Source organism: Alligator sinensis, unplaced genomic scaffold (genome assembly GCF_000455745.1).
Source record: "Alligator sinensis unplaced genomic scaffold, ASM45574v1 scaffold119_2, whole genome shotgun sequence".
Classification (NCBI taxonomy): domain Eukaryota; kingdom Metazoa; phylum Chordata; order Crocodylia; family Alligatoridae; genus Alligator; species Alligator sinensis.
In genome coordinates this window covers 697,284-709,245 of record NW_005842242.1, presented here as the reverse complement: position 1 = coordinate 709,245, position 11,962 = coordinate 697,284, and positions in this window count along the sequence as shown.

Sequence of the window (11,962 nt, the reverse complement as noted above, 5' to 3'; positions counted from 1 at the left end):
CTCTTTTTGGGTTTTGGGGGGCTTTTTTTAATTGTTTATATAAAATTTAGTAGGGCTGAAATGTCTCCTCAAATCCTTGCTGCTTGTGCCTAGAGTCATTTGGGATAGATAGAGCTATATATCATAGTGTATTAACAAAGGTTGCACGCATTGTACAGTACGTGCTGCCCGGAGTTTGTGCTGCTAAGACAAATTCTTTCCAGTGATCAAAGGTACTGCATCTCCCACCATCTGTAATTTGAGCAGAGGATTTATGACAGGCTTATCTGATACAGTTCTAACTAGCTCTAAGGGTGGGGTTGTTATATAAAGGACCTATGGATTACCGTGTTAAATTGTGAATTACTACCATGTAGGCAACTTTGTTATCCATTTGGTACATCAGTTGAGTTGGATGCACATCAACTACAGCATAAACGCACTTACATAATCCTTAAAATGTTCATATATCATTCAACTCTGAGATAAAGTCTCTTCAAATAATCTGAGAGAGGTAGTTTGAAGCGACTACAGCCAAGAGATTCAAAATTTGTAGCTCAGATTCTCTCCTCCTCCTCCTGTCACGTAAGAGAAAAGGTACAGCTGTGAAAGTCTTACATTTCAGGTTCTTGCTCTTTGAGAATATCTTTCAAGTCTTTCATAAGAAGTCTTGTATTCACTTACTATCGCAGGGCATTTGCCTGTCAAGATATGCCTATACAGGTACTCCTCACTTCACATCGTCCCGGTGAACGTTGTTTCGTTATTACGTCGCTCATCTATTAGAGAACATACTCGTTTAAAGTTGCGCGACGTTTGCTTATAACATGGTTTGCCGGCCGCCTGCTAGTAGGTGACTACTGTGATGCAACTGGATTCGCTTAACATCGTTTTGCTTAAAATCACATTTTTCAAGAATGTAACTAATAACGTTAAGCAAGGAGTAGCTGTATCTTTTTCCGAGCGGCCTAGGAAGCATCAGAATGAAGTACAGCTTTCCAGGCGCTAAACCAGGGGTGGCTAGCCTTTTTACGGTTAGGACTGCCAGGCTCTGGAATGGGCTCCCAAGGGACGTGGTGCTCTCCCCTACCTTGGGGGTCTTCAGGAGTTGGTTGCATAGATATCTGGCTGGGGTATTATCCCAGCACTCGTTTCTGGGGCAGGGGGTCAGGCTTGATGATCTGTTCAGGTCCCTTCCAACCCAAGAAACTATGAAATACATGCCACAAGTGGCACAGGTAGCCTCCATGGGTACATATGGCAGATCAGGGAGGAGACAAATAGCACAGTGGCAAACAGGGGAGGGAGAAGAAGGAAGAGCACCAGATTGGGCAGGGGAAGTAGAGCGGGACTCGGGGAGAGCACAGGGCTAATTTGTGGCACGCCTGCCAGAAAAGGTTGTCCTGCACTGTGCTAAACCCAGAAAAGGAGGTGCCAACAAGTGGTGCAGAAATAAATCCTCCAGTCCTAGGTCTTATGAGCTGTGCTGAAGTACAGGAACTACTCACTGAGTAAAGGCTGCAGGACTATCCTCTTTGTAGGCAGATTTGGTGAACATCAACTTAGATCTTTTTTTCCATAAACTGCCACAGAACTACTTTATCCTGTAAAAGCCTTTTTCTTCCAAGACCCCAGCGCATTTCACAAAGAGTTATTTGAGTCTCAATACCTCAAGGGGCCAGACAGGAGGTAGTGCCCCCGTCAAATAGGAGTCCTAAGGCCAAAAGAAATTAGGGCCAGCAGTTGCAAAGTGTGTGCTGACATCTTGAGACACTCAGAAACAGATTTTAAGGCTCCTCAGCACCCAGAGTTGTCATAATAACGTCCCAGTACTCAGCACTTCAGAAGTTATGCCCTGGGTGTCTCTAGGACAGTGGTTCTCAGCCGCGGTGCTGCATGACCCCTCCAAGGGTGTCGCAACGCAGGCACCGCCGCCGTGGAGAGGAGGCTGCAAACAGCTGCACCAGGGTCTGCAGAGCTTAACTATAAGTATTAGTTCCCTCCCCCTTTCCCCCTACTGATTAATCATTTAACCATTGTAACGACAAGATTTTAACTGTTGTAATTACAACCATTGTAATTCTAAACGGATTTTGTTTTTAAATCAGTATTTACATTCCTATCAGCAACGCTGGTTCTCAATCGGGGCTGGGTGCCAACACAGTCGAAGAAGTAGTGGATGAGTACCCAGACTCCAAAAAAGGGTGAGAACCACTGCTCTAGTACATGCAAAGACAGACAACGAGCCAGTCAGAAACGTCACCCGACGCTGACTTTGGTCAAAGGAAGGCTACAGCATTTAAAGTCAAAGTTAAAAGGAGGAATCAGGAGTTCTGCCTCCCAACCAGTCCTTGAACCACTAATATGTTAGTTATCTTTGTTGACAAAAGCTTACAATAAATTCAGAGCTGGTAACTTGCATGTAAGTCTACGGTTTTGAACCATTATGGAAGGAGAAAAAAAATGTTAATTTTTGACCCAACATGCTAGCATGTACACATCATTTCATGTCAGGCTAGTATCCTTAGAACCAAGTCCATGCGCTAAAAATCCTTGCGAAAAAGAGACCCTTAAATAACAATTTTCTGGAAATGGTACATAGCCCACGTCACGTTTTGCTCATCCCAACCGAGTCACAAATGACCATGCAATTGAAAATGTTCCTATTTCAGAACTGCTTATCCAAAACAAGTTAGCTTTCCATTGCTCCACTATTTACTGATATGTCACGTATGGGCTACATGAAATTGCACCTACTTGATAATGGGACTGCAAGTACCGATGTTGTGGTACCAAAGGTGGGATTTAAGATGGTAACATGCACCGTAGCTTTGAAAGCTGCAAAATCAGCTATGTAGTATAACAGCCCCTCTCTCAGAACAAAGCAGAAAACACAGTAGAGGCAGAAGGACCTCCCTTTCCACCCGGCATTTTCAAGTGTTAAGCAGCACCACAGCTGCTGAAACTAAAGCCTGTATACAGGCAATTAGGTTGCAGCATAACTTTTTTCCCCTGACTTCACTTCTGGTCTCATATGAACAGGACCTTGGCAGCCTCCAATGACCACTCATCTAAAATTTCCCAGCCGTATGTATGAAAAACCTAAGATTACACTGGCACTGGTGCTGCTTTTCATATTTGATATGCACAGGAAGAATTATGTGGAAGTCTTCACACCCATTTGGCACCATCTAGATCTAGCCATATTTCACATTATACACTGTTTTTCATCCAAGAATCTCAAAGTGCTTTATAGACAGTTTGAAGCCTCAGAGGTTCCTGTAACAGATACTACACTTCATTTCCATTTTGATTGGGAATTTTCTGTTCATTATTTTTAATGAAAATAGTACATTCCTAAAGTGGGAAAAGACAGAAGGAAAGGGATACAAGAAAGAGTGATGAAGTAACTGTAAGGATGAGGAAATATCAAGCTATATGAATTAGTCTTGGAGAACTAGCAATGCCATTAACTTTTAAGGTATCCAGGTTGTAGCCATATTGGTCTAGAGGCAACAGGAATCAAAACTCGTGGCAGAGGCCATATCTTTTATTAGACCAACTAGATTTTGCAAAAAAAAAAATTCTTTGTTTTGCAAGCTTTCGGGCACAGGCACCCTTCATCAGGCATAGGTGTTTGCAAAGATTGTAAAAGTTCTCCTAGGTAGAAATGAAAAATGAAAAAATTGAAAAATTTCTACCCAGAAGAACTTTTACAATCGTTGCAATCGCCTATGCCTGTGCCCAAAGTCTTGCAAATAAAGACATTTTTTTTTGCAAATATCTAGTCAGTCTAATAAAAGATATCACCTCTGCCACAAGTTTTGATTCCTATTAACTTTTAATTCCATTTCTCTTCCTACTGCAGAACAGATCCTTCCATTATTGGCACTATATCTCTCTGCAGAAGAAAAAAAAAATCAAGACAGATAAGTATGGTATGTGCATGACTTACTATATGTATAAAAGTACAAGATGTTCCAAAAGCAACATTATATAATGAAAAGATCCCCTCAGGTAAAGGCACTGTGACCATTTCCACAGGGTGAAACTTGCTTACCTGCCAAAAATCTTTTAAGTCCCGCACAACTAATTTCCTGTTTTATTAATATTTATATAGCACCTGCCATCTGAGGAACTCAAACAGCTGTATAGACATTAATGAAATGAGCTCCTCAGCAGCTCTGAGAAGTGGGGGAGTATAATACCCCTTTCATTATATAGATGAGGAAATTGATTTGCTCAAGGTCACACAGGAAGTCTATTGCACGACCAGAAATAGAAGGCAGATAATCTAACTCTTCCCCCAAGACCATCCATCCTTTCTACAATCTTCCCTTTTAACAAAAATGAAAATTTATTTCTATTTTAGATCATACAATTCTCCTCCTCCTTCCCCCAACCCCCAAAAAACATATTCAGTCATTTCCACCTTTTTGCTTCAAATCATATTAACTGCTTCATACGTTTTGTAAAACCATTGGGCATGCTGTGCTGGCCTAGGGTTATAGCCTATTTGCAATTTGCCTTATCTCCCTTATGCATCAGATTTGATCAGCCAAAGGAAAAGCAGAAAAAGAATTCCCATCATGTAAAATAGCATGATTCAGAGTTACTTTCACAATTAAAATCACAGTATGGTACATTCTCATAGCAAATCATTATTTTATTCTCCATTACAGCATGTTTGTCATGCTTTGTAGTTCGATGACAAAACAATTTTACTAGCAGATTTACTAGTAAATGACAGTACCAGATGAAGCAACGTAGGGAAAAAAAGGGAGAGGGAAGGTTAATGAGCTTGTTCCTTTTTCTTGCTTATGCAGCTCCTTATTTTGTTCTACTCAAATGCTGATTTGAACCTCTCTGTGGAGCAGCTCAGGTTCATTTAAAGTCAAGTCACAGCAAGTAAGGCACCACTTAACACAATGCTTTTCCATTTTAAGGTACCACGCTCTGGAATTTCAGGCTAGAGGGCAATTCCTTCAAGTGGTCACAACATGAAAGTCCACGTGACATTATAACACGGTTGGGACTCTGACATATTCAGCACTTAAAGTAAAATTAAGGTAGACCAGGCCTCTCTCTGAAGTAGAAAACCCGTGTCATCGCAACTGATTTGCACTAGCACACGTGCAGTCACAAAGACACGTGCTCCACTGCAAGAACACAAACAAGCCGACAACCAGCAACCTACAAGGAAACTACGATTCAAGTCAATTTGGTAAGACTGTGATTGATGTTTGATTTCTAAGTACCGGTATAGTCTTAAGAAAGCTAGAGGGTTCATTCAAAGAAGGAAAAAGGCAGCATAGACAAGTGGACGGTGCATGGAGATAGGAGCTAAGAACCCAAACTCAAAAGGATAAAATGCGGAAAACATTTACCCGCCTCTCACAGTTATCATCTGGCTCAATGAGTTACAGGGCTTTGAAGATAAGTGCTATAAAAACCAAATATATGCCAAATATCAAACCTGTGCTATAAAATATTTTAATTTTATTTTAAAAAATACATTTTGTCCTGATTTATGTTTTTTTTAATAACGTATATAGAGGCAACTGCATGATAGCTCAAAATAAAATCCTATTTTTGTATATTGAAAATTAGGCTGAAGAAAAACAAATTCACTCAATGGGAAGAATGACGTTTCTGCTGTGCGTTAACCGGAGAATTGAAGTCAGGTATCATCGCTGTTGTTGCAATGCAAAGCACTGCTGCAAGGTGGTCATCGCTCCAAGATCGGTTTTGATTTATTGAATTTCGGCACAGAAAACATCGGCTCACACATGTATGTTGATCAGAACAACACGAGCCTCCCTCTTCTGGGCATGAGGCCTGATCTCTGGAAACTTCTGTTCATCACGAGAGGAATAAACCTACGAAGTGGACTGATTTGAATTGCTCTGCAAGCAAGGTATTACACTGCAGGTCAATCAGCTTGAGATGGAGATCACATGGCACGTTGTTAGCCTCAAATGTGAAAGGTGAGGAAACCAAAGACAGGTCTTTTTCTATCATTCCAACATCCTTGAATCAGCGAGAAAATTCAGCATGCAAGTCAAGTATTGACAATGCGTATTTTTTCCAGGCTTTGATCACAAACAGCAATCTGCTGCAACGTTGGAAAACGGGTGAACTCCTTGTTTCGTATCTCACAGGAGAAAAGGAGTCGCTTTGTCGTAAATGACTTCGACCCTGAAATGCAATTCATGAGCAAGAAGCCCCTTCCCTTGCAGTCTTGAATTGAGTTCGTCCATGTGGTCCATGATTTTGCGAATGGAAAATCAGAGCGCCAATCCGCATCAGTGGGAAATCCAAATCCTTTTTTCTTTCGTGTTCAAAAACAAAACCAATCTTGGCTCAGTTCCCACGCTCTTTTCAAAACATTACCCAAATTAAGCCATGTTACGCTGAGCACGTCTGTGTGTTCAGATTCAGATTCCTCAAGCAGAGTTACAAACTGCCTGCGGTTTAATCCTCTCGTTCAAATGTAGTTGTCTGCTTTCGTAACTGTGTCCACAACCGTGCTTGGTTTCAGAACACTTCTGCAGAGGACGCCGTGATGAATAATGCAATGTAGAAAAATAATGTTCTGTTCTGCATTTGTTTCTTTGACTCGGTCTTGAATTCTTTTCAGCTACCCAACACGTTTGCCCCTCAGATTTGGGTTTCCATCGGCGGTCACACACACCAATTTTTTCCACTCCATTCCTAATTTTGCCACGCATTGATTTACTGCCTCCAATAAATCTTTTCCAGTTGTTGCATCTTTCAATTGACTGCAGTAATGCCAATTCTTCTCTGAGCTCAAAATTTGGGGTGATACCGCGAATGAAAATCAACAAGGGGGCTATCTCTGACTTCACAACTCCCGAGAAATTGTTTACCTTGCTTTTCAACGGCAGGCCCAGGGTCTCAAGACACATCTCACAACAGTTTGTCTTGACAAGCAAATGTTCCTGAACTGCTTTTTCTTGTCCGGACACAAAACTGCAGCAGTCAACCATTTGTGTGTAATCAAGTAGCTCATCCTCGTAATTCCATCCTGTGCCACCAACCGTTTTGTGAAGAAACTTTGCTCTTGTTGAATATTCGGCATTCAGGGCCTACCTTCCTCGTCTTTGATGAGCTCATTTCAAACTCAATCTCTGGGTGTTTGGGGCTGCCTCCTCACGAGCGCCCTTGGCACCGCCATGGGCTTCCAAGCTGCAGGCAATGTTTCTTCTGGCTTTCCCTCAGTTACTTTAAAAGCCAGTGCAGTCCTCCAAAGCAGACAGTTCAGCTAGTAATGAAATGTATTCTGTCTCTTTTGAATGCTCTAACAGAATGGGAGGAGGAGAAACAAAAGGTGGATCTATTGCAGGCACTCAGGGGTGGGCAGTTATTTTGAGTGGAGGGCCGCTTACTGAGTTTTGGCAAGCCATCAAGGGCCGCATGACAAGCAGCCAGGGGCAGATGCATATTAATTTTCTAAATTTTTTAGGGGCCCCGCAGGCCGGATAGAATGGCTGATGGGCTGCATCTGGCCCACGGGCCGCATTTTGCCCAGCCCTGCTAGCTCCTGGGTTAACCACAATTATTTGCAAGCTGCATCATGGTGATTCAATACTACTTGAGCCCAGAAGAGCTTGTCATGTATGACCTCTAACTGCACCGGGCGCTGTGCACACAAGGTCTCACACTATCTGCAGTGTTTCTTAAAGCCTCAGCGCCTCGAGTCCAGCACTTACTTATTTATGGGAAAATAAGTTTTCCAGAAAAAGCAGCCCTCTGGTTGCAAAGAAAACGTAGAAAGCATCATGTGAGGAGCCTCTGAAGACTCAAGAAATAGGAAGCACGAAGGTGTGGTTCATTTAAAGAGGGCAGCGGTTTTGTGATCAGCAGCATTGGGATTCCTTAACGGCGGGCGCACCCACCTCCCTCCACTATGGTTACATGTATGCCTGCTGCCATTCAACTCCTTGCTCCAGCCCCACCTCTCCTCCCATGGGACTCTGGCTATGGGCCCTAGAGCCAGATCTGGACCATGAACGGTGCAGCCACCACACTCCAGAGGGTGAGGACGCAGCTGCTGGTGGAGACAACAACCAAAGAAAAGGGGGCTGAGCTGAGCCTCTGCCCGTGGGTAGAGTTTCATGGTGAAGGAGCTCGACTTAGAGCAGTCCCCACCCCCTCAACGTTTCCCAAAGGAACCAAAACCAGCTAGCAAGACACTTGGCCAAGAGAAGACGCTCCAACCCCCAGCAGAGCCCATCCACTTCCCAAATCACAAGGGAGCTGCTGCCTCAGCCTGCACCCCGGCAAGCCCTTCAAGAGCTGCCTGCGCTCCAAACCTGCCTGACCACCACTCATTCCCATCCACACTTGCCCCCACAAAGCCTGGGGAAGCCCAGCATCCCCCTCCATCCTGTCCCAGCTCCCTTCCAGGGCATGCAGGCTGTGCCTAGGGGTCTCCATTCCCGCAGAAGCCCCAGACCTAGGGTGCTGGGGGCAGCCTAACTTTGGCGGCCAGGATGGGAGCCACGCTGGCTGCAGCTAGGAGGTGGCAGGTGGCTGGGCTGACTCGTGTCACTGCCTAGGGCAAGGTGGGAAGCAGGGCTGGGACCAGGGCTTCATCTGCCAGGAGGCTTTGGGGAAACTCTGCTGCCCCTGGGCACAGGAGTGGAGCACCCATGGCAGCTCCCACCAGCTCCGACCCACAGGCAGGCAGGGCGCCACTGGCCCAACCCAAGCAGGGGAGCCAGGGCCTGAGTATGGCTTACTCCAGGCTTGTCATGTGGAGCCAGGCAGACAGGGCTGCTTCTGCCCAGTGTCCCCCACAGCATCAACAGAGGCCAGAGCTGGACCCACTGCCCACCCGTGGGCCAAACAGAATCAAATAGTAGGCTGGATATAGCCTATGGGTGATATTTTCCCGACCCCTGGCTTAATCTGTCTTCATTACAGCTTCATGCTTTTACCAATATCTACCAGTAGCAAATCTGAATTGATTTCTTAACACTTAAACACAGCTAAGATCGTAGAATCATAGAAAATTACAGTTGGAGGGGACCTCAGGAGGTCACATCTAGTCCAACCCCCACCCCCAACGAGATCATCCCAACCAGGGCTTAGTCAAGCCGGGCCTTAAAAAACTCCAAGGATGGAGATCCCACCACCTCTCTGGGTAACCTGTTCCAGTGCTTCACCATCCTCCTGGTGAGAATGTTTTTCCTAATATCCAACTTAAACCTCCCTTGCTGCAACTTGAGACCATTGTGCCTTGTTCTGGCATCTGTCACCACTGAGAACAGTCCAGCTCCATCCTCTTTTGACCCCCCTTCAGGTAGTTAAAGCTTGCTATCAAATCATCTCTCAGTCTTCTCTTCACCAAACTAAATATGCCCAATTCCCTCCGCCTCTCCTCATAAGTCATGTGCCTCAGCCCCCAAACCATTTTTGTTGCCCTTGGCTGGACTCTTTTCAAATTGTCCACATACTTTCTATAATGGGAGGCCCAAAAGTGGGCACAATACTCCAGGTGTGGCCTCACCAGTGCTGAATAGAGGGAAATAATTACTTCCCTCAATGTGCTACAAACGCTTTTACTAATGCAGCCTAGTCTGCTGTTAGCCTTCTTGACAACAAGGGCACACTGCTGGCTCATATTCAGCTTATTGCCCACTGTAACCCCCAGTCCTTTTCTGCAGAGCTGCTGCCCAGCCAGTCAGCCCCCAGCCTGTCCCGGTGCATGGGACTGCTCTGTCCTAGTGAGGGACTTTGCACTTGTCCTTGTTGAACCTCGTGGGATTTCTTTTGGCCCAATCCTCCCATTTGTCTAGATCTCTCTGAATCCTAGCCCTACCCTCCAGTGTATCTACGGTGTGATCCATGAACTTGCTGACGGTGCACTCCATCCCATCTTCCAGGTCGTTAATGAAGAGCTTGAACCCTGGGGCACTGCACTTGATACCGGCTGCCAACTAGACATTGAGCCATTGATTACTACTTATCGAGCCTGACAATCCAGCCAATTTTCTATTCATTTTACAGTCCATTCATCCAACCCATACTTCCTTAGCTTGCTTGCGAGAATGCTGTGGGAGACTCTATCAATAAGGTATACCGCATCCCCCCGTCTCCCCTCATCCACAGAGCCAGTTATCTCATCATAGAAAGCAATCAGGTTGGTCGGGCATGACATGCCCCTGGTGAATCCACGCTGACTGGTCCTAATCACCTCTTTCTCCTTCAAGTGTTTAGAAATGGATTCCTTGAGGACCCACGCCATGATTTTTCCAGGGACTGAGGTGAGGCTGACTGGTCTGTAGTTCCCAGGATCCTTCTTCTTCCCTTTCTTAGATGGGCACTATATTTACCCTTTTCCAATTGGCCAGGACCTCCTCTGCTTGCCACGAGTTTTCAGAGATGACGGCCAGTGGCTCTGCAATCACATCAGCCAACTCCCTCAGCACCCTCGGGGGCATCCCATCCGGCCCCATGGGCTTGTACACATCCAGCTTCTTAAGTAGTCCCTAACCTCTTCTTTCACCACTGAGGGCTGCTCACCTCCCCAAACTGTGCAGCCAGTGCAATAATCTGGGAGCTGACTTCCCCTGTGAAGACCAAGGTAAAAAAGGCACTGAGCCCTTCAGCCTTTTCCTCATCATCTATCACTAGGGTGCCTGCCCCATCGACTAGAGCACCAACACTTTCTCTGACCTTCCTCTTGTTGCTAACATACGTGTAGAAACTCCTGTTGTTACCCTGCACGTCCCATGCTAGCTGCAACTCCAGTTGCGCTTTGGCCTTCCTGATTTCACCCCTGCATGCCCGAGCAATGCTTTTATACTCCTCCCTGGTTGTTTTTTCCAAGCTTGCACTTCTTGTAAGCTTCCTTTTTGTGTTTAAGCTCTCAGAAGAGTTCTCTGCTAAGCCAAGCTGGCCGCTTGCCACATTTGCTATTCTCGCACATTGGGTTAAGTCAGTAAGGTCCCTTTAAAATACAAGAGGGCCTCTTTCAAGATGAGGAATGAAGACAAAATAAAACCATCATTTATTTTCTGATCCTGCAAAACGATATGTGCGCACAGCACCAGGAGTCCCGAATGGGTGCCGCTAAGGCGGGAAGCGCGAGGATCTCTCTCTCCGCAACAGGTCAGAGCCAGTTAAGAGTAATGCAATGCTTCATAAGCCGTGCAAATACTACAGTGTTTTCAGGGGGCATCAGAGTCCCCTGTGCAGCCCCAGGACGACGCAGGGGTCTGAAGATTCACGGCCCTGCGTTGTATGTCACAAATGCTTGGACGTTTAGGGACAAATCCTGCAAATACTTGATCGCAGGAATGGAAAGGTGTTTGCAAGAGTAGCTCCACTGAACATACCTATCATTACAAGCCAAGAGAAATGTTTAAACCCAACAGGCAAAACTACCAGCAGCGCTGTACTCGCTTCTGCCATAGCGCCCACAAAATGCTGGGTGATTTTTGGCGAAAGTAAGGTATCGCGCCTGGGTTCAGGAACCAACCCCCCATTTACAACATTGTTTCCTAAAATCAGCTCCTAGTTGCAATGTTTCATTTTTTCAGGAACCATTTAGGACTGCCTGTATCTAAAAAAAAAAAATGAACGTGTGCACAAATAAAGAATGGTTTCACACTTTGAAGGGAGCTGCGCTTCGCTCTCCTTTCCAGCCAGCTCCCAAATCTAACCGGGGGAGGGGGGGTAGAGGGAGGGGGACGCTTGGCCTATTTTTCTCTTAAATTTTTTTAGAAACAAACAAACACCAAAAAAATGCAAGCATTGCTGAGGCCGGATTGCGTTTGGGAGGCCTTTCTGACTTGCTACAACAGAAATAAAAAGCTACGCGGGTGGAAGCGGCGGGATATCGTGCAGGGTAAGGTTTCTGCTCAGACGCGAGGCACCCTAAGAGACAAGGCGCTGGGCTGAGATAGTTGGCCAGTGTAGACGCGGTCTGGCCCGACGCCGTTTCTGCAACTTG